The sequence below is a fragment of the Pinus tabuliformis genome, chromosome 7 (genome assembly GCF_031772625.1).
Source record: "Pinus tabuliformis cultivar Carrire ecotype Pingquan chromosome 7, CPIR1, whole genome shotgun sequence".
NCBI lineage: Eukaryota > Viridiplantae > Streptophyta > Pinopsida > Pinales > Pinaceae > Pinus > Pinus tabuliformis.
The window spans coordinates 1447381855-1447404556 of NC_142293.1; the positions used below are offsets into that span (position 1 = coordinate 1447381855).

The 22702-nt window shown below is 38.2% G+C and overlaps 1 pseudogene; it reads left to right on the forward strand.

Moving 5' to 3' along the window:
* Positions 1–4050: 4050 nt before the first annotated feature.
* LOC149253144 (P-loop NTPase domain-containing protein LPA1 homolog 2-like) lies at positions 4051–4990 on the forward strand (annotated as a pseudogene).
* The last annotated feature ends 17712 nt before the right edge of the window (positions 4991–22702 follow it).

The following is a 22702-nucleotide window of genomic DNA, read 5'->3' on the forward strand; positions in this document are numbered from 1 at the left end:
TCCACCCATTCTTCTGAACTTTGAATGGATTGTCCTATAGTTGGGTTCCAAGTCCTATTTTATTCAGAACTTGCATTAAGCAATCCTGCTTTCTCCAAGCCTCTGCTAGAACTGCTACAATCTCCCAAGAACTTCAAAAGTTCTCCTTACAGATTACAAATCTTCTCTGATACCACTAATGGTGCAGGCTAAAGGTAACACCCGCACTTACCCACAGTATGCATTAACAACCAAATGCATCTACACTTGTCCCAGGATATTTACCTCAATGAAGGAGTCAAATCTAAAGACCTTAAATGGTCAAGTGGCCCTCTTATAAGTTCCTTTGCATAGAAACTTCAATCACCCCGCCCGAAACCTCTATCGAGTTTATAATATGAACCCTTCACAACCACAGTTCATACATACATACATACATACATACATACATACATACATATATACATATATATATATATATATATAACCTTACTATATGCTTAGGTTATACATATATTAACCCAAACACTATTGGAGCTTTTCCACTTTATATCCCATTACAAAGGGAAATACTCCCAAACACATTTTCTGCTTTCATTATGGTTCAACACATATTTCGAGGTTGAAACCTCTATCGCAATCGCTATCAGATATCGGGTCTTCCATAGTCTTTAACACATATGCACCATCCCTTCTCCAACTCCAATCTTCATTATCGGGTCAATTAACATATGCTTAGCGTTAAAAGAACTCCAATCTTCATTATCGGGTCAATTAACATATGCTTAGCGTTAAAAGGTTTGTGCCATATAACTATCAGGAATTATAATATATGGGAATACAAAGGAAATTTCCCTCCAAACCGCATACTCCGGATTTCAAAAACTATAGATCCACGACTATGATTATCGTCGGGTCCAAAACTTATCACTCCACAATGCTTCCCTTGTGACTTCCGCTGATTCCTAATCTCTGAGCCTCAGATTACTGATATATCGCTATCGGTGATATCGCAATATCCCCAACTGCTGACCCTTGGTGCTTCTGATCACCGATATGCGATTTAATCATGACCGTTGATCTGGCCACAATCTAACTGTCCACAATTAATCATTGTTCCCTCTTAGCAAACCTCCAAGGCTCATTCTAATAATTTGAAAAGGTTCTCTGCCGATGTGACACAATCTCAGTCGTTGATCTAACTGATCCAATCTAACTGATCCAACAACTCCTGAGCATCAATACTTCACTTCTCTAAAATTCCTTTTACTTAGAAAATTTACACTATTTCTTCCATTCTTCGGTGATTGGGTTCTTCTGAAGGTTTTGTTCCTTCACTGCTTTACTGCGCCACTCTGATGTTCCAATTGGATTCAATGATCCCTTTCAATTCCATTGAATCGTGCAACTCTTCCACTACTTATTCTTCACTTGGATTCAAAATCCATTGTGATTCCTATGAATCATTCTATCCCTCTGCATCCTTTAGAATTTTGCCTGCTACTTATAGCAGAGCCTACGAATTCACAAGTAATTCATACATAAATTACTTCTTAAGCATACTGACAAAGACAGGGTAAACTCAATATATATTAATGTAAAAGCATATTACATTCAAGACTCCTTAGTCTTGCTCACACACAGGCCTGATTCTCAACACTAGTGGCCTCTTTTTTTTCTGCCCGTAGGCTTACATATCTATATGGAACCATTGGATCGGATCGAAAATCGCTCACTAAAGCCCTAAAGCTCGCTACATATGTACATATATGGTAGACTTCATCCACTAAATATTTTCTCTATTTTAAAACAGAAAATCCCCCTGTTTTGCTCAATGGTCCACATCTATTCTCCCTTTTATTCCTAAAATCTCTCCCTTGCTCCTAGGATCATGGTACTACTCATGTTCTAATTTATTTGTTTTGAGAGCATTTACATATTCTCCTATTCTAATAAAATAACACTTAAAGGCCTAAATATTACTTTAACTTGGAACTTAGGAAACTAATTCCTAAAATGCATGACCCCCTGTGTCTACTATTTACAATTATTTTCCTTGGGCTGAATGCTCCTGCATCAGTAAATGACAACTTGTATATGGCTAACTTGATCTTTGATTTCTCTCCAAGAAAACTCCTGAAAGCAAAAGCACTAGAAGATCAATGGAGACAAGAGCTGGCAAGAAGAGAAGAACAAATCGGCAAGGTGCAAAACTTGACATGGGATGAATTCTGGTTTTTCCTAGTCAAGCTACATAGCCAGTAGATGGCCATGAAATGCCTTTTTGATGCAGTCAATCTCATGGTTCCCGAACTCTTCGATGCTACGTACACAACCCAACTACATTCCAGGATGAGTCACCCTCCGGAAATTCAACCAATGCTCTCAATTTGTCAGTTGCAAGCGCAAGAGAAGAAGTAGATAATTCAAAGGCTAACGCATTGTTATTTTCATGAATCAAATCATGTTTACAGTTTTAATAGCTCATAGTGATTTTTATTGATAGCTAGTTTTTATTTTGATTATTTAAATCCTTTCATATCTTTCAAGAAAGGGTCCTCAATTTGTATAAGATTAGACTGGAGAAGTTTCACTTTTGAACTTCTATGTATTTTTTTTCAATAGTTGATAAAGGTTCTACACTTTTGTGAAGAAGCTTTTTCAAGACATGCACTTTTGTATTTCCTGGAAGTTTTCTCAAATAAGAAAGTGGAATCGGAGTGTTATTTACATCGGAAGGATTCAAATGCATGCGGTATTCCTATCACTGTTTTTGTCTTATTTCCTTATGTGATGAAGCATTTCTTTTAAAATTTGTTATTGTTGATATATATATATATGCTTTTTCAAATAATTCTTTGTCACATCATTTCTAAACATTTAGAATTGTTATCCTTTGAAGATATATGTCAGTTGTTAGGTTCGGTCTGGTCATCCCTTAGTTAGAGATCATTTCTCTTTTTGCATTTCATTTTTAGATGTCTCGATCGATTCACTGAGTTGCATTCCGCTAGGGGCATGCCATAATCTGATGGAAGGGCCTTGTCACTCATTACCCCTCATATTTGTACCTGTTGGTTTGGTCGAAATTCATCAAAATTGATTTCAGTCCTTTTTAGTCATGGATGGTCTCTTGGTCAAACAAGAGTCATTTTAGTCATTAGGTCTAGGGTTTTCAGAATGTCAAATAATTCCAGCAGGCCATGAGGATGTCTCCAATAAGTTTTCATTTCAGAATTTTCATCGTCAATCATGCTCGAGAATGGTTCTTCTTCAAAACTATGTTTTAAAGAAGAAATCGTCAAATTAGTTTTTTGGAATGGATATGTAATTTTTAAAGTTTTCAAACATGAAATGTTCTAGGTGTAGCCCTATTCATCCTTTGCAAAGTTCCAGGCCATTCATCCTTGCAAGACAAGCAAAAATCAAACCATTCAGTTTAAAGAGGAACAAAGAAGCAAAACAAAGTTTCAAACTGAAGTGTCAAAGTTTGCAACATGACAAATTGGTTGTTGAAATCAAGAGTTAAATCCTTCATGTATATATCATTTTTGTGTTCTAAGAGTTCATTTGCATACTAAACACATCAAAGATCCAAAGTGGAAACGTGGAGGAGTGAAGGCATTATTTAAGGCCAAATTGTGTTTTGAAACCAACTGCACTGTGCATTGGAGGAAGGCGCGGCGCACATAGGCCGCGCAGCGCATTAGGCCAATTTTAACAGTGTAAAAATACATTGTCGCGGCGCATCCATGAGGTGCGGTGCACTGGGCTTGCACGCGGCGCATAGAGCCTCCAAGGAAAAAAATCATTATAGCTTCAATAAAAATCAAACGCAGCAGTCCACTTATTTGATTCTCGTCTTTGTAGTGAAACTGGGAAATATACTAATGTTTTGTTGCTGTCTTTGACAACCATGATGCATCTAAAGCTGTTACTTTAGAGATTTCGATGATACGTGAACATAAGGAATCAGTGACTATCTTGTTTTGTTAAACTAGTGGATGTGGCAAGTCGACATTATCTTCGTTATTAGCTAGCAGACTTGGCATTTCAACTGTTGTTTCTACTGACTCAATATGCCACATGATGAGGATTTTTGTGGATGAAAAGGAAAACCATTTATCATGGGCCTGAACATATCACGCTGGTGAGTGTTTAGATCCGATTGCTGTGGCTGAAGAAAAAGCTAAAAAGAAAGCTAAAAATGTGCAGAGTGGCCTCCAATTGGACAGTCCATCAGCAGACAGCCTCGGGTATCTTCAAAAACAGCTGGTCAAACTGAGTATCATTTGCCAGATGAGACTCTGGGAGATGATCAATTCAAATCGAACAATCTTGAGAAGGAAGGATTTTATGCTAATACTATTCCAGATATAGTTGGACGCAAAACTTTGGCTATTGAGGGGTACAAGGCACAAAGTGAAATGGTGATTGAAAGTCTTGATAGATTGATCAGTGTCTGGGAAGAAGGGAAGGAATCTGTTGTGGTTGAAGGTGTGCATTTGAGTCTAAACTTTGTGATGGGGCTCATGAAAAGACATCCATCAATTATACATTGCAAATGAAGCGAAGCATTTAGAGCGCTTTGCAAGTCGTTGCGAAGTATATGACCTTAGATCCTGCAAAGAACAAGTATGTTAAGTACATTCGTAATATCCAGGCGATTTAGGATTACCTGTGTAAACGAGCTGGCAAACATAGAGTTCCAAAGGTCAATAATACTAATGTGGATAAAAGTGTTGCCTCTATACATGCTACAATATTTAGCTGTTTACGCAGAAGAGATACAGGTGAACACCTCTATGATCCGGTGACAAATACAGTAAAGGTAGTAGATGAAGAGTATCACGATGTCTGTGCTACAAATTCAATTAGCTCAAAGGGTATGCTTAAGCTTATTCAGAGACAAGGTTCTTTTCGGCGTCTCATGGCAGTTTTTAATACTAGTGGATCTGTTGCAAAGGATGCTAGTTATAAAAATTGGTTTCAAATGGCAAAAGGAAGGTGAACAGTCAAAGATCGAAACACCTAAATTTAAAACGTAGATATCTACCATGGCAGAGAAATAGGATTCAATTACCTATTTTTGACTTCAATTATGATTCAAAGGGTCTACGCTACAAGTTCTACCTACTCATTGGTCATCAATTGAACACTGCTGTTGAGTCCCAAACATGCATCCTCCCTATACACCTTTTTAGCCTTTTTTTCCAGTTACCTGAACCACCAAGCTGTCAAACCATTGCATATTAGTTTAAAAAGAGCATATAAAATGGTTTCCTAACTATGTCTTGTGACTGCTATTTGATCTAGATTTTTTCTCAGTCAGCTGCGGAATCTTGTCAGTTTCCGCAGCCAGCTCAACTTTCCGCAGCCTTTTTGTTGAAGTCTATGTTACAGGTGTCTACTGAAGAATCCGGCCACATGGGCAAGCCGCAAATGATGTGGACATGGAATGTGTCCCCTTGGTTTAGCCGAATCACTCATGAAAGGCCATGGTCAAGGACAGTCAAAGTGGTGGTCAACCTAAGAGTTTTGCGGTGGCAGGACTCTGTTTTTCACCACGTGAAGACTTGCGTGGCAAATTCCTCAATCTCAGGAGGTGGGCTAACACCTGTGGACTGTTCCATGAACCAAATCTAACAGCCACCACTCCTTGGATTTAATTGTCACGGCTACCATATTGCTAGATCTCCAGACGTGGTTATTCACGTGTCCGTTTAGCAGCGCAGAATTTAAGAAGTAGTTGTATCATCCTCAGTTATAAATAACGCGTTATCACACGCATATTAGCTAGCTTTGTATATGTAATTTTGACTATTCTACGAGCCCACTGTGCCGTGACTCTATCTTTATATTATGACTGCATTTTAATATATGAGAAGACAGTGTTCTTAAGTTCAATTTTTGACTGATTGCTGATTGGCCAAGGTTGCAAAGGGCGCTTGTATTCCAAGGTTCTGTAATTACTATATAATTTCATGTTTTCTTCCTTTATGTTACTAATGCCATAATTGTTTGCTTATAGATATTACACTGTTTATGGTATTCATGTTAGCTGTTGTCCATAGATTCTTTTATACTTTCTAATGACTGTTAACTGATCAGTGTTTTTTCTTTCAGGTTCTAGTAGACAGCCCGGGCAATTTCACATAGCTTTTTAATGATTAATGACATGAAATCATCTTGTCCTTCTACTGATTTATTTTCTGAGTTCTAATTACAGCACTATTTATTTCTTTCAGTTTTGTTTTGCTCATTTACTTTTATGCAATTTAGATATCAGATTTCTCAATTTTTTTATAATTACCTCCTATAGCCAGAGCGAGTCGAATGGTGAAGGGTCAGAATATGAGTTGATGTAATATGATTTAGTTTATTTTTTTGTAAGTTATTGATTATATTACTCATGTCATTTTCAGTTACCTCCTATAGCCAGAGCGAGTCGAATGGTGAGGGATTGAAGTATGAATGCGTAGTTTGATCTTAGTTTCATTTTATGCAATTTAGATATCAGATTACTCAATTTGTTTATGATTACCTCCTATAGCCAGAGCGAGTTGAATGGTGAGCGGTCAGAATATGAGTTGATGTAATATGATTTAGTTTACTTTGCTTACAGTTTTTGAATTGCTTTGAGTTCAATTTTTTTCCTTTTTATACAGCAGCAAGGATACTGGGCTTCATTGTCACTAGCTCATTGTTTGATACATTTTTATTTTCTCTTAGGAATTTATTTCATCACTGCAAGTTTTAAAACCTTTTTCAGAATTTTAAAGTTTGGAAATTATTTTAGAGGTCACCATTGCCTTGAACACTTATATCCATACTTGAATTTTTCCATTTTACATTAGGGAATCAACGAAAGATAAAGCCAAAAACAAACCAAAAATCAAAAACGACAAAGAAGAAATCAGTTATCTTGCATATATAGTGCACTTCACTTTAGCAGTTTACGACTCCCGGATTGACAATTTATATAGCAATTTAGGACACACTAAATTGACCAAACAACTACTCTCTTTCGAAACAAATGGTTGGCTCTTCAGCTTCAGTTTATTAATGATGATTAAACAACTCCCTATCTTCATCGATTTGTTTTCCCACCTCTAATTTTATTTATTGTATTGAAAATCATTTGTAAATGGTTGGAGTTTCTGGGAAAGGTGCGAAAGAAAACTCAGCACTTCACTATATAGTTTGGCCAAGAAATTAATAAAATGATGCAGCTCTGATTCATGAGATTCATGTGGTATGAGTTTAGCATATGTCCTTCTTTCTGTTTCATGTGTATCTTGTTATGTTTTACAGTTCATGCATAATCATTTCCACTTGAATGTTTTTAAATAAGAAATGTAGAATCCAGTTTATTTCTCTCCCTAGGAAAATCATTCATCCTTTGTGTGTCTTCTTCTATTTGAAAAGGATTCATTTGTTATGCCCTTTTCAACCTCTCAACAGTCTTTCCAATCCATATTACTTCAATTTGATTGCTAAACCTCTTGCCTATCTTACCTCACGAAATACTCAACGTCTTTGATTCAATTTCCCAGCTCATGTTGTCCTTTGTCCCATACAGCCCAGAAAATTCAGTCATTCATTAAATTACCTCTTTCATATTTATTTAATAGCCTAAAATCAGTATTCATTTTGAGTCATCTAAGAACATATTGTTTATTTTTTACTGAGCATGACCCGGAGAGAGCCCTCTCCTATTCTGGTAGGGTTAGCTACGAGACTGAGTGTGGTTTGTGGTTATCTTGAATTTTTCCTTCCTTCCACCTAAGGCAGATTTAGGCTCTAAGATAATGGCGACCATACTGGGGAAGAAATTCTTTGTTTGTTAGTCTTCTTCGTTGCGGAAACGACAGGCTTAACCTACAAACACCCCAGTACTTCTGATAATTCTAAGCTTCCGGATGATAAGTTTAGGATTTGATAGGCTGAGTAAGTTGTTTATGTCCTTTTGATCTTTTGAAAATAGCATGATGGCTTCAAGAAGATATACCAGAGCTAATGAAGATCCAGATCCTCCTCCTATCTGCGAAAATCTCAATCTGATTCCAAGACTTCTTCGTCAAGAGAGCTCTATAACTCCCGTGTTCAAATCCCATTCATGTCCTGCCATTCTTGAGTATCTTGAAGAGCTTGATTTTCATGATCAGTTTGAAATATGATTGTTTGACACCAAATCCGAATGTGTTGTTGGCTCTACTGTCCCCAATCCGCATTTTCTTGTAGACCTAGAAATTGAAAGGGCTAACCGGTCAATTGATGATTATATTGTGGCACAGCTTCAAACTTCAATTGTGGCTTCAAACCTCGTTGATTCCCTACAAACTGCATCTGCACCGCCTGCAGCAAATTCACCTCTATCTACTCCTTCTACATCCAAAATTTCTTCTCCTCCGCACACCCCTCCTCATATGCCTCACACATCAGCTGCACCCACTCCTCCAACATCCCCAAGACCAAATCCACCAAGGGTGATGGCTGCTCATTTTGCACCTCTTTCGCTGCCTCAAGTTTTGGATGATATGCCCACAGATTATCAAAGAAAAATTCCTTTGTTTGATGGCACTCATAGAATTAACACTCAACAACATGTGGACAGAATGGCAGATTTCTATGACCTTCATGAGATCGATGTAGAAAATGTGACAATGAGACTCTTTGTACAAACATTTGTGGGTGAAGTTAGGAAATGGTTTAGAGCTTTGCCGACTGCAAGTATCACTACCTTAGCCGACCTACAAAGACAATTTTTAGTCTGTTGGGAAGTGAAAAAGAATCCTCTTCAAATTCTTGTTGAATATGAGCAAATCAATCGAAACGTGGGTGAGTCGGTCCAAGACTACTGCATTAGATTCAATTCTATTTATAATGCAATTCTTGATCATCTAAGGCCACCTGTGGGGCTAGCCATGGTGAAGTTTCTGGATGATTTTGATGCTGACATGGCTTATCAACTAAGAGAGACAGAACCGACCACAATGGAAGACATGCAGAAGATCATGGTCAGAGTTGAAGCAAATCTACTGGCCAAGAGGGCTAGAGAAAGAACAGAAAAGAAGGTCTCAATAAAAGAAGAGTCTTCCTCGATAGATCAATTACTCCGGAAGGTAGAGCAGATGTTTGAAAGGGTGAAACTTGACAAACCTGAGCCACAAGTTAGAAATCCTAACTTCCATGGCCAGCAGCAGCCACAATATAGAATAAATAGAGAGAGTAGCGAACCCAAGATCAGACAGCACAACAGCTAGTACAACCACCTCTGCAGCAAAATTTTGTGCATGGACTGGAGTCACATGAAGAAGAGAATGTGATAGGGGAAGAAAACCACTTCTTTACTCTTGATGATTTTCCTATTTATATTACTGAAGATGAGGAGTATGCAGAAAGTTTGGCTGCACACAAAGATGCAGATTTCATTCTAGCAAACGACACAGTTTTGGAAGAAGAATCAGATGAGTATCAAAGAGGTTATACGAATGCCATGTGTGCTCAACAGTAGCAATATGCACTTAGAAACAGAGATGTGCCTGTTAACCCAATTCAGAAGAGGAAAGAAGTTTCAGCATCAAAGGATGATTCACCTGTTGTACAAAAGAAAGGAAAAGAGGCAGTTGATCCTAATATCAGCAAATCACAATCAGAAGAAAAATCAAATCAGCCAAATGTATCGAAAGAAAATGAAAGAAAGATGTCCCAGTCAAAGAGATAGAAAATATTTCAGCTTTTAGTTTAGAGAATGAAATTTCTAAGTTGAAGGTATCCATTCCCTTGACTGAAATAATGAGGAAAAATAGTTATAGAGGGCAAGTTTCTAAAATTTTGAATTTTGATCCAATGTCTGATATGGTGAATGTCGAAGATGATCAACCCAAATTGATTTTTGGGCCAGCATTTAATGGTGAGTATCTAGATAGTGATGTGCCACCTTTTTATATCAATTTAAGATTTCATGATTTTTCGTTACATAATGCCATGTTCGATTCTAGAGCTTCCCACAATCTTATGCAAAAGGCTATCATGGATAAGCTAGGTTTGGACATCACCAGGAAATACCATGATCTCTACTCATTTGATTCTAGCAGAGTAAGATGTATCGGGCTCATCAAAGACTTGGTTTTAAGTCTGGATCAAATCCCAATGAAGAATATTTTGATGGATATTGTTGTGGCAGATATTCCTCCCAGATTCAGTATGCTTCTTTCCAGGTCTTGGGGAGTGAAATTAAAAGGGACATTACAACTAGATTTTTCATATGCAACGATTCCTGTGTTTGGCCAAATGAGAAAATTGTACCGGGAACAAAAATGAAATACATGATTACTAGCAAGGAGAAACTGATTAATCATCCGATTAATTATGTACATACCGATCTAGAGTCTTTTGTTTTATATTCAGATAGTTTCAATGAGATAGATGGTCAGTTAGTTGAAGCAGAAAATATTCCAGAAATAATAGAGAATTTCAGAGAAGTTTTGAAGAAAGAAGGACAAGAACAACAAAACACCATTGAGCAATCAGCTAAAGGTAATGGACAAAAAGCAGGAAAAACAGAGCCAACAGAATTTCAGCACTTAGGAGAAGACGAATATGGTCTCTGGACCATGGATTTAGATGGTGCTGTGGGAAATGATGGTGCTAGAATTGGTATATGGGTACACAGTCCTTCCTCCGCTCCAAACAAAGTGCCTAGTAATGTGTGGATATGTTCTTACAAGCTAGCTTTTGATTGTTCGAACAATGAAGTTGAGTACGAAGCTTTGATTGCTGGCCTAAAAATTCTAAGAAAGTTGAATGCTAAGAGAATTGTTGTATACGGCGACTCCGAATTGGTGATTAAGAAATTCAAAGGCGAATATCAAGCAAAGCATCCTCGGATGTGGGCTTACCGGAATGCAGTTCTAGACATCCTGAAATTATTTTCAGAATATACCTTGACATGTGTTCCTCGTATTCAAAATGGCATTGCTAATGCGCTTGCTAAGGCAACAAGTAGCTTGAAGATTCCAATGAACTCCAGTAATAAATTCGAAATGCATATCAAGCATCGTCCGACTGTCCCGAACAATCAGAGATATTGGCAAGTTTTCCAAGACGATGAAGAGATTGATGATTTTCTGCAAAACAAAGGTAAGTTCAAAGATACCTCAATTAATGTAGAAAATGACAATGATAAACATGATGTGCAAATCAATCAAATGGGAGTATTGCAGCTAAAGGATAACATTATTCCTAAAGGCTTGATACCCTTAGAATAACTCTTTGATCAAGATGACGTAGCCCACAAACCAACATTCGAGCCAATAGAGAAGGGTGTTGAAGAGGTCAATATCGGAACAACTGCAAATCCAAAAATGGTAAAACTGTCTAAAGCATTGCCACAAAAGATAAAGGCCAAATATATCAGTTTTTTGTCATCTTTTGCTGATGTGTTTTCTTGGGATTATTCTGACTTGAAGACATATGATACCAATATAATTCAACACACTATTCCCATTCAACCTAATCAGAAACCTTTCAAACAGAAGTTGAGAAGGTGTTGTGCTCTACAACAACCCCCCATTTCTTAACAGTTTATTCACAAAATTATCATATGAAATGGGTCCCTTTAGAGTTGATTGGTATCAATATTGCATTATTTGAAAAAGGTCCAAAAACCAAATAAAAACATTATAAAACCATTTTCAAAAAACCCCATTGTTGTCAAATAATTCAATCTTTATCATTGCGATAAAGCGATCGCAAGATTGCATATCGCAATGACATAAGGCATATAAATAAGTGGCACATTGATCTCCGCCGATGCGATATCGCTATCGGCTATCGGCAATACTCTATGCACATTTTAAAGCGCCCCGATGCAATGCGATATCGGCGATCGGCGATCGACGATATATAATGCATATCTCATATGATCCCAATACTCCCGATGCGATGCGATATCGCTATCGGCTATCGGGGTTTTCAAAAGATGTCAATATAAAGGATTTAAGTTTGCCCCGATCGCCGATTGCGATAAAGCGCAGATTTAAAAAAACCGTTGGAATAAAGGGATATCACGATTTATTCATATTAAAGATTTGATCCGCCCAACAATGATTCACCTACGCTCAACCGCCAAAACATCTACATCACGCTTAAATGAATCATTCAGCCGATTAATGATATAATGGGCATTTAAGATTGACAAGTTTTAAACGGCCATTTAATGTGATCGTAAGTCCTAAAATCCTCCCATGGATTGTATCTGCGCCCATTTTAAAAGCTAATCCCTTATTACGCATCAGTCACTATAGCTCATTACTTTGAAGTTTTCATTGCAATTCTCCATGTTACGTTTATTTTCGCCTCTGTGCAGAATTCATCCCAAGGAGAAAGCTCAAGCAAAATGGGGAAGAAGTCCAAGAAGACCACATGCGCTTCCGCTGCGCCAGCTTCAGGACAAGTTGCCACTGACAAAAAGAAAGGATTAATCTCGGATACCACATGTTCTGGTCTTGGTAGAACTACTTGGCAGAGCACTTATAACCTGATCGAGATCGAAGAACCTAAAGTGACAACAGTAGAAGCTACTGCAGATTCTACTCGGAAATTTGAGGGTACTCTCAAGGACTTAGCTGACTCCTTCCTTCACCGGATAGCAGTTAGGGAACAAATTCTCCCATAAACAGATGTAGTGCGATGGGCAATTGAAGAAATCCCAATCATGGATAGAACCCTCGACACCAGAGACGAGAGAATTTTCGGCTCATTCCAAGCAGATGATCTGAGGAAAATGTATCATTTGCCTGAGCCAGAGAAGATATACAATAAGGCGTTCCTGGAGAAATTCGCAAACGAGAATGAAGTTGAATCCGAACCCATCCAGGATTGGAGACAAAACCCGGCGAAGCACAAACATGAGTCTTCCGGTAAGTACTCAGTTGATTCCCTGGCTTCTCCTTATTGCTACGCTGGAATAATGATGTGTAGATTATGGGGATTGCATGACTCTAATAATTTCACTATAGAAATGGTCCCCTTAATGGAAGCTTCATGCAACAGTATAATAATGGATTGGGCCACTATTCTCTCAAATAAACTAGTCAAAGCTGTTCTTGAGTTTAGGAATAAGACTTCCATCTCTGAAAGGATAGTTCCCCCATTCTATTACAGTGCATATATTTTAGATACATTGTGTTCTAATTCTGAATTTCCCATGCTCGGCTGGAGGTGGACGCCACAAGACCCCACAGCTATCCACATATACCATAAAAAATTATGGAAATCCTCTTACAAGCACGATCTGTACCAAGTCTGCAATGGCTTTATGGTGCCTGTTTATTATTCTATTTTTGATAAACCCATTCCCAAGATTTCCTACCAAGCTGGGATTGATTTAACAGCGGTAGGGAGATGGTTTGGAGAGGAGAAATTCACATATATAAGAGTTTTCGGTAGCCAAGCCGAACCTCATGTTCTCCCTTTATATATGCCGGATAAACTGTTGGCAAGAGAAATCTCTTACCAGATCATTGCTGAGAGTGTTACACAGACTCTCAAAAAGAATAAAAAGCAGGGCTTGCCCTCTTTTCCCTTGAGATGTGGTGTCTATACTCTGCATGATCTCAAACATGCAGAAAAGGAAGCCACGAAGATTAAATCATTGACTCTGGCGACTCTCCCAAATAGGCAGTTTGATCCAAACAAAGTTGCCTATAATGCACTAGAACAGACCAAATTGTCAAAATTTGACCATAAGGAAGATATGTTTGATGACCTGTTCTCTTCAGCTGAGACAATAAATCAGGTTAGAGCATTGGCCAAAACGAAATATAATGATGAAGGGCTGACTGAATTTTATAAACTTAGAGAACAGAGGTTGCAAACTCTGCCTCTAGATCTACTAGCGACAACCCCAGCGACATCATCAAGCGAGCCTTTTCGACAACAGTCAAAGGGATCTCCGGTTATAACAAAGGATCATAAGAAGGAACAGGAGGAAAAGCAGAAGAGAGAACAGGAAGAAAAGTAGAGAAAAGAAAAACAAGAGAAGCAGAAGAGAGCGCAGGAGGAAAAACATAGAAGAGAGAAAGAGGAAAAGCAAAAGAAAGAGCACGAGGAAAGGCAAAAGAAAGAGAAAGAGGAAAGGCAGAAGAGAGAGCAGGAAAAAGTGCAGAAGGAGTCCCAAGCTGAAAAGCAAAAACAAACCACCATTAATGTCAATATAGATACTAATATTGACCCTAAATTGCTCCAGGAATGGAACCAATTTGATTCCATCATCAGTGGGTTGGAATGTTCAAAGGACACAGACACTTCCAAAACAACGGACACACAGGAAATCACTTCATCACAGGTTCTGAGTGGAACCAGCGGCCCGCCCATTTCTAAAGAGGTAGAGATAATACCAAAGGACCCCTCCGACCAAATCATTTTGCAGGTAGAAGATATTCCTCCCCTGGATGTCTTCTATAGCCCAAGGCATAAAGCAGTGGTTAAACGACAAAGGAAAAGAAGAAGGACTGATCAACCTTCCCTTTTCCCAGAGAAAACTGTTACGGGCAATGTGGTTTGGAAGGAGGAATTTGACCCCTCCGATGACCTGACAAAATTTTCACAGTATGCGGGAGCCTATTCGGCAGCGATAATAGATAAGGCATCGGAGGTAAGTCTTCTACTGAAAACCAAGGATCAAGAGATTTTCTCATTATAGGCGCAGTTAGCTGAAACAAAGCAGAAGGAAGAGCAGGCATAGCAGCAATTGTTGATGCAACAACAATTAAACAGTCAACTAACTCAACAATTGCAGGCAGAAAAGCAAAGGATCGACCAAAGCGCGATCCAGAAACATAAAGAATTATCAGAGACATTGGCACAATTAAAGGCAGCAAATGAGCAAATGGTGAAAACAAAAGATGAGCAAATTGCTCAATTGTCATCACAGCTCGAAAAAATAAAGGGCGTTCCACAAGTGGCTGAATTTAGAGCAGAAGCATTGCAAATAAACACTGCATTAATATCCCAAATTAAGCTTCTGTGTCAACAAATCGCCCAGGCAGAGCCACTGTGTGAATTAACGACATCCATAAATAAGCAAGTAGAGAAGGCTAGGACTGAATTGGATCAAGCCGAAGAAACCATAGCTGCATTTCTTGACTGGCAAGACTCTGATCAAGGACAAGCGGCGAATTTGCCCAGGATCCTAGAACCACATAAATATATACTCTTCACAGAATGGTAGTCCCAATTAATGAAGGCAGAGAGGGCGGCTTCAAGATGTAAATCAACTTCTAGCAATTTAGTTGAACTAGTTAATAACACTCTCTACTTATCAAATATGATTTCCCAATGTACACCAGGAAAGTTGACAACTATGAAAACATTGGAGCAATCATGTTATCCAGATCTAGAAGAAAAGGGGAGATTAATCGCTGGGATTAACAGTTTAACCTGGGACACATATTGGTTCTTCCTGGTAAAGCCGCATGCACAGAGAGCCACCCTCAAGTGCCTAACAGATGCAATCAGGTATATTATTCCCGATATTCAGGATGCCAGCTATGCCGCCCAGCTCAGCTCACGCCTCAACAAACCACCTGAAGTAGAGCCAATGCTTGCGATAAGTCAGCTCAGATATAAAGGCAAGCAGCCTACTTGATGAATCATGCCGTCGACTGCCAGATCGCTGAAGAAAATCAGATCAAGATTGATTGATACCAATTAAATAGGATTTCAGTTTTATAGATAGGTAGATTAATTAAGTATTTTAGACCCTTTCACGTTTTGGAAAGGGTCGTAAAGTTTTGTACCAGACTTAAAGACTGAAGTTTGCACTATTGTGCTTCAGTCAATATTCTTTTATGAAACTGGACCAGTTGTTCTTAATTTGACAAGGAACCATTTTTATGCAATTGTGCACTATTGTCTTTGTTGAGAATGTTTCTGCGTTGAAGGAAGAATTACAAGTAGCGATCGATATTGGGAGTGTCAAGCAGCTCATATGGTATTTTTATCTATGTCTGAATTCATTCCTTTCATATGAATTGCTATTTGATTATCCTTTGCTATTATTGATTATATGCATGTGCTTTAACAGCAGATCTATATTCCTTCCACTATTGGATGTTTTATGATGTGCCTTTCTTTTAATCATGTATGTATCAATGATATAAATGATAAGTGTGGTAATATCGCTTCAATCGCTTCGCTTAACTATTTAAGCATAGTAATCCCGAATGAAATAATGTCCATGCCTGTTAAATGGAGTCATCTATATGCCTATTTATAGACATAGACCATCAAGCGCTGCACTTTAAAGCTCAATAAGTTTCCGGGATAGGTCATAATTCTTGTATTCTTGTTAATAGATTTAGTTATTCGCCCATCACTAGCTTAGTTAATAAATCATCCATTCATCCCGTTTATCCACTTTTGGGAAACTGGTCCCATTATCCCCAGTCGGAGCCACCATTCCAAACGGAAAAGGAGTTGTACTAAGGTCCGGACTGGGTGGTTATCCCCAATGTTTTTGCAGCGATTTTCGAGGCATCAACATTTTTGGCGCTAGAAGGAGTGCCTGACTGTGAATGGAACATAAACCAAAATATATAAGCCATTCTAAGAGTAAATCTCCCTCCGATTCCCCTCAAACTTCTCATTCGCATGTTGGTTCTCCAATATCCAAACAAGAAGAAGAGGAATCAACTACCACTACTCAAACCCATCATACTCCAGAACAATTAAGTCTTGAATCACCTGAAGTCCAGTCTCTTATCCACAAACTTCAGAGCTTCTCGATTTCACCACAGAAATCTGAGGTATCACAAAGCAGTGCAACTTCGCAGTTCAATTTATCTCACCGTCTCACCAGACTTCAGAGCGAAAAGCTCGGTATTGAACCCATTGAGTTCCCTTTACCCAAAAGGAAAAAGGCGAAGAAATATACTGAAGGATCTGACAGTGAAGAGCTTTCATCCACATCCTCCATTGCATCTTCTCCTCTGCAAAGTCAACCATCCACTCCCCCATTACATATTGTTGTTCACCAGGGATTAGGAGCTTCAGCATCCCAACCTGCTCACTCCTCAACATTATTTCCTTCCCAGACATCTGGAGTCCCAACAGTAGTACCAACCACTACTGCTATTATAATGGCAGATCCATGGACCAGACCTGGTGCAGTCAATATGCCTGCACCATTGCATCCATTACCAGATGCTCCTGAAAAATGGCTACCCAAGTTTAATCCAGATGATGGGACCCAGGCTGAGGAACACATTAATAATTTCATGTTGGCAGTCAACTTGAAAGGAGTAACAGAACAAGATGTTGTTGTTAGACTTTTTCCTTACACCTTGCAGGGATCAGCAGGATCCTGGTATTTTTCCCTACCCTCTGGTTCCATTACCAGTTGGAACACTTGCCAAGAGAAGTTTCTTACCAAAGATGGAGATGATAGGTCTCTGGCTACCCTAATAAACGACCTCTCTAATCTTAGGATAGAGCATAGGGAACCAATTAAGGAATTTAATGCTCGATTCAATAAACTCCTGAACAAAATCCCGACAGCCTCCAAACCAAGTGAACAAATTCGAAGCGAATGGTATATAGCCGCCCTGCCTGCCAATATAGCCATTTTTGTAGATAGGGCTGGGAAACCTACCTTAGCTGAAAACATGAGAGAAGCACTTGCTGTGGAGAAACGTATCAATGCTCTAGAAAAGAAAGCTGCCCTGGAAGACAGAAAAGCCAAAAAAGTCTCTTTTAAAGATGACTCAAGAAAGAAAACCTCAAAAGACCCCTATGACATGGAGGGTTTGCAAAAAGTCCTAAAAACTTTATCAAATGAAATGGTTGAAATAAAGAAACAGGTAGCCGAGACCTCAACTAAAAGACCCTTTAGGACTTATAAGAAAAATGAATCAAAGCCACCAAATGTCATATCTAATGCTGATTCAGAGCAAGAAGAAGAGGAAGAGGAAACGATTTCACCAACTAGCGATGAAGAAGAAGTAGTAGAATGTCATGGAATGTGGGATTTTATACTCCCCAACTCCGATACCGATAATGAAGAGGAAGCATTCCCGGTCACTACTAGGAGTAAAAGTACTTCCGAACCTGTTCAGGTAACATCAAAGAAAAGGAGTGCTGGTGCCGCTACAACCAAAGAAAAAATACCTGCAAAGAAATCACCTGCAGCAGTTCCCCAAAACCAGCCTTCAACTTCTAATACTCCTTCAATATCTAAAACATTAGTGGTATCAGATTCAATGGAATACAACATTGTTGATGACATGAAGAAAACTAAAGCAAACATTACTATGTTTGAACTTAGTAAATTAAAACATCAACAGAAATTGCTTCTCAAAGAACTGAATGTTGTTCCTTCTACACCTCTTCCCAGTGCAAAAGCTGCTAATGATTCAGGCCAACCTCCTCCCGGTATGGTTGAAGCTACCGATTCAGTTCTGATTGGAGATAGATCAAATTCCCATACTCCACCCTTCCTTCTGACCTATGAGATTTACAACAGAAACCTACACAACTGTTTGATTGACTCAGGGGCATCTTCTAACATAATGCCAGCCTCAGTTTGTTCCAAACTGAACATTGAACCCCAGAAGTCTGCTATTCATATTGTGCAGTTGGATAGGACCAAAGTACAGGTTGTGGGAGAGATTAATTCTGTAACTATCAGGTTATCTGCTGATCCCAGAGTAGTACAAAGGATTGATATCCTGATAGCCGATATACCTGAATTTTACGGTTTAATCTTGAGTAGGGATTGGTCTGAAAAACTACATGGATATATTTCTCCTGCTTGGTCACATATGTGGCTTCCCTATAAGGGTAAGCCAAATCAAATAAGGATTGATCGAGAAAAACATATGACCCATACAGTCATTGAATTTGAGCAAGAAAACCAACCTTTAGCATTTAATAACAACATTTTGGGGAATTATGCATCTGAGTCATTCTTTGGTAACTTTACTGCCCAGTCATCCCCTTTTTCAGTCAATCATTTTTCATCTCAAATTGAGAATTTTTCACAAACAGATAAGTCTATATGTTTCAATGATACTGAGAAGTCTGTAAATAAAATTGTTAATACTTCCTTATTTTGGTCATTATATTTCGATGGGTCCAAATCTAGTGAGGGCTCAGGAGCAGGATGTATTTTGGTTAGCCCACTAGGAGAAAAAACAATGTTGTCTTGTAGGCTGGAATTTGAATGTACAAACAATACAGCTGAATATGAAGCCTTAGTCCAGGGACTGTATAAAGCGATCGGCCTTAAAGTACAATATTTAAAAGTATTCGGCGATTCTGAAATTATTATCAAACATGTGAGAAATACAATCCATTGTCTTTCTAATCATCTTAAACATTATCAATCGCTAGTACAAGAACTCACTTCACACTTTTTGGCATTCAATATTTCCGCCATCCCTAGATCTCAAAACTCGGCAGCCGACCTGCTAGCCAATGTAGCTTCTAAGCTCCTACCTTCTGAGGACTACAGCCCAGATAGATTTTCAGTAGAATTGCTTTTTAGGCCTTCAATTCCTGACAATTTCACTAATTGGAGAGTGTTCAATCATGATGAAGATATTTTACAATTTTTAACTTCTGAAAAGTCCTATGATAATCAAATTATTGAGGAAAATGAGCATGACTCTCAAATGAGAGAAACACCTCAGGAAAATTCAATTCCTAAGCCTGTGGTAAAGCTGGAGGATCTTTATGATATTAAAGACAGGTTTAAACCTGTAACTAATGCAAAGCTCCAAAGCTCTACCCTAAGGTTTGAATTGATAAATCTAGGCACTGAGCAAGCTCCTCAAAATATTAATTTAGGATTAGGACTTTCCTTGGAAGAGAAAGAAGCATTCATTAAACTGTTAAGGAAAAATAAACAGGTATTTGCTTGGAAATATGATGATTTGAAGACTTATGATACATCCATTATCCAGCATACCATTCCAGTGCTTCCCAATCAGAAACCAATTCAACAGAAGTTAAGAAAAATACATCCAAGTTTGGAGAGTCAAATAAAGACTGAACTTAACAAACTCTTGAAAGCCAAGATTATTTTTCCAGTCCGACACTCAAACTGGGTCTCCAATATGGTGCCAGTTAGAAATAAAAATGGCGACATTCGGATTTGTATTGATTTCAGAAATTTGAACAAAGCAAGCTTAAAAGACAATTTCCCATTACCTACCATGGAGCAAATACTCCAATCAGTAGCAGGCTCTGAATTAATGTCTTTTCTAGATGGTTTCTCAGGATATAACCAAGTTTTGGTCCATCCTGATGACCAGCTTAAAACCACGTTCAGAACCAAATGGGGAACATATGCATATCAAAAAATGCCCTTCGGACTTATTAATGCAGGAGCAACATTCCAAAGAGCGATGGATACAGCTTTTAGAGGGATGATTAATAGAACAGTAGTCGTCTATCTATACGATATTACTGTATTCTCTAAAAATAAGTCCAATCATTTGCATGACCTAAATCAAATCTTTCAACACTGCAAGAGATATGGTATTTCTCTTAACCCTAAAAAATCTTTCTTTGCTCTTGACCAAGGAAAGCTCTTAGGCTTTATTGTGTCTAAAGATGGCATTTATATTGATCCTGATCGGATCAAAGAAATCTCTGAAATCCCTTTCCCGCACAATAAGAAATCCATGCAGTCATTTTTAGGCCAAATCAATTTTGTTAAAAGGTTTTTTCCAGATTTTTCTCAAATTATTTTGCCACTTCAAACTATGATCAAGAAGAATTTAGTCTTTAAGTGGGGACCAGCAGAGAAAGAAGCGTTTGATTTAATCAAACAATCAATAATCGATGCCCCAGCCTTAAATACTCCCAATTTTTCTAATCATTTTACATTATACACTATTGCCTCCACCTCGTCTTACGCAGCAGTACTCACGCAGCTCAACGATCACAAATTGGAAGCACCCATTTCATTTTTTAGTTCAAATCTTCAGGGTGCTGAATTGAATTACTCCGAAGTAGAAAAACAAGCCTTTGTTGTATTTAAAGCAGTCAAACATTATAGACCCTTCCTTTTGAAAACCCATACAAAAGTTATAGTTCCTTTCCATGCTGTTAGGCAAATATTAATCCAAAAATAATTGGGTGAAAAGAGAGCTAACTGGGTCACAGTGCTTCAAGAATATGACTTAGAAATTAAGCCAGCAAAGATTGTTAGGGGCCAAGGTTTTTGTAGGATATTGGCAGGAGCATCCAACATTCCAGAATCGAGCGATATAGATCAAACTGAAGAAATCAACCAGATAAGTGTTACTGATTCTGAATCTCAATATGCAGATTTAATCTTTTATTTAAAGAATGGTTATGCACCTCCAAACCTGTCTTACAAAAACAAAAGGGCCATTAGGTTAAAAGAAAAGAATTTTATGCAGATTTAATCTTTTATTTAAAGAATGGTTATGCACCTCCAAACCTGTCTTACAAAAACAAAAGGGCCATTAGGTTAAAAGAAAAGAATTTTGCAATTATTGATGATGTGCTTTTTAAGCAGAATTATGATTCCATTTTATTAAGATGCCTTGAGAAACCTGAAGCACAAAATTTTTTGCAGGAGTTACATGATGGACCAGCAGGAGGACATTTTGGAGCTGACACAACAGCTCACAAAATTATTCATGCTGGATACTATTGGCCCACTCTGTTTAGAGATGCCCACGAATATGTAAGGAAATGCCTCAATTGTCAAACTTCTAGTGGAAGACAACATAAACCAGCTTTCCCTCTGCAACCAGTCAACATTGAACAACCATTTGAGCAATGGGGATTGGACATCATCGGGGAAATTACTCCACCATCTTCCAAACAACATAAGTATATCCTTACTGCTACCGATTATTTTACTAAGTGGGTGGAGGCAATTCCTTTGAAGACAGCAAATTCTGAAGCAATCATTGAGTTCATAGATCAATTCATCATTACCAGGTTTGGTGTCCCAAATGCTCTTGTTTTTTATAATGCATCTTATTTCTCAGGTAATTCTATGTTTGATTTCGCTATTAAAAGAGGATTTAAATTGAAATATTCTGCTAATTACTATCCCCAGGGTAATGGTTTAGCAGAGTCTACTAATAAGAATCTGATCAAAATCATTAAGCGAACTATCGAACAGAATCATAAAAACTGGCACAAATCCTTAATGTTTGCATTATGGGCTGATAGGATAACACAGAAAGCTTCTATAGGTTCTTCCCCATTCAACCTTCTGTATGGAAAAGAAGCAGTACTGCCCACCAATCTTGTTCTTCCTTCTCTAGCCCTAATTCAGTTCATTGAGGAAAGTCCTTCCTCTTCTATTCAGTTTAGACATGATCAAATTCTAAAATTAGAAGAGGAAAGAGAAAAAGCCAAGGTTATTCATGCCAAACATCAACAAATCATTAAGGCAGCTTTTGATTCAGTCTCAACCGGTTCAAAGCAATTTCAAGTCGGTGATTTAGTTCTAAAATGGGACAAAGCCCATGAGGACAAGGGAAAACACACCAAGTTCCAGAAGATGTGGCTTGGACCATTTCAGATCTGTGAGAAGATAGGCCATTCAACCTTCATGTTGCAAGATTTATCAGGTTTGAGAGATTCTCTCCCTATTAATGGCCTTATCTTAAAGAAATTCTTTAATTGAGGAGGTAACCCCTTCTCCTTTTAGCTTGATAGAGTTTTG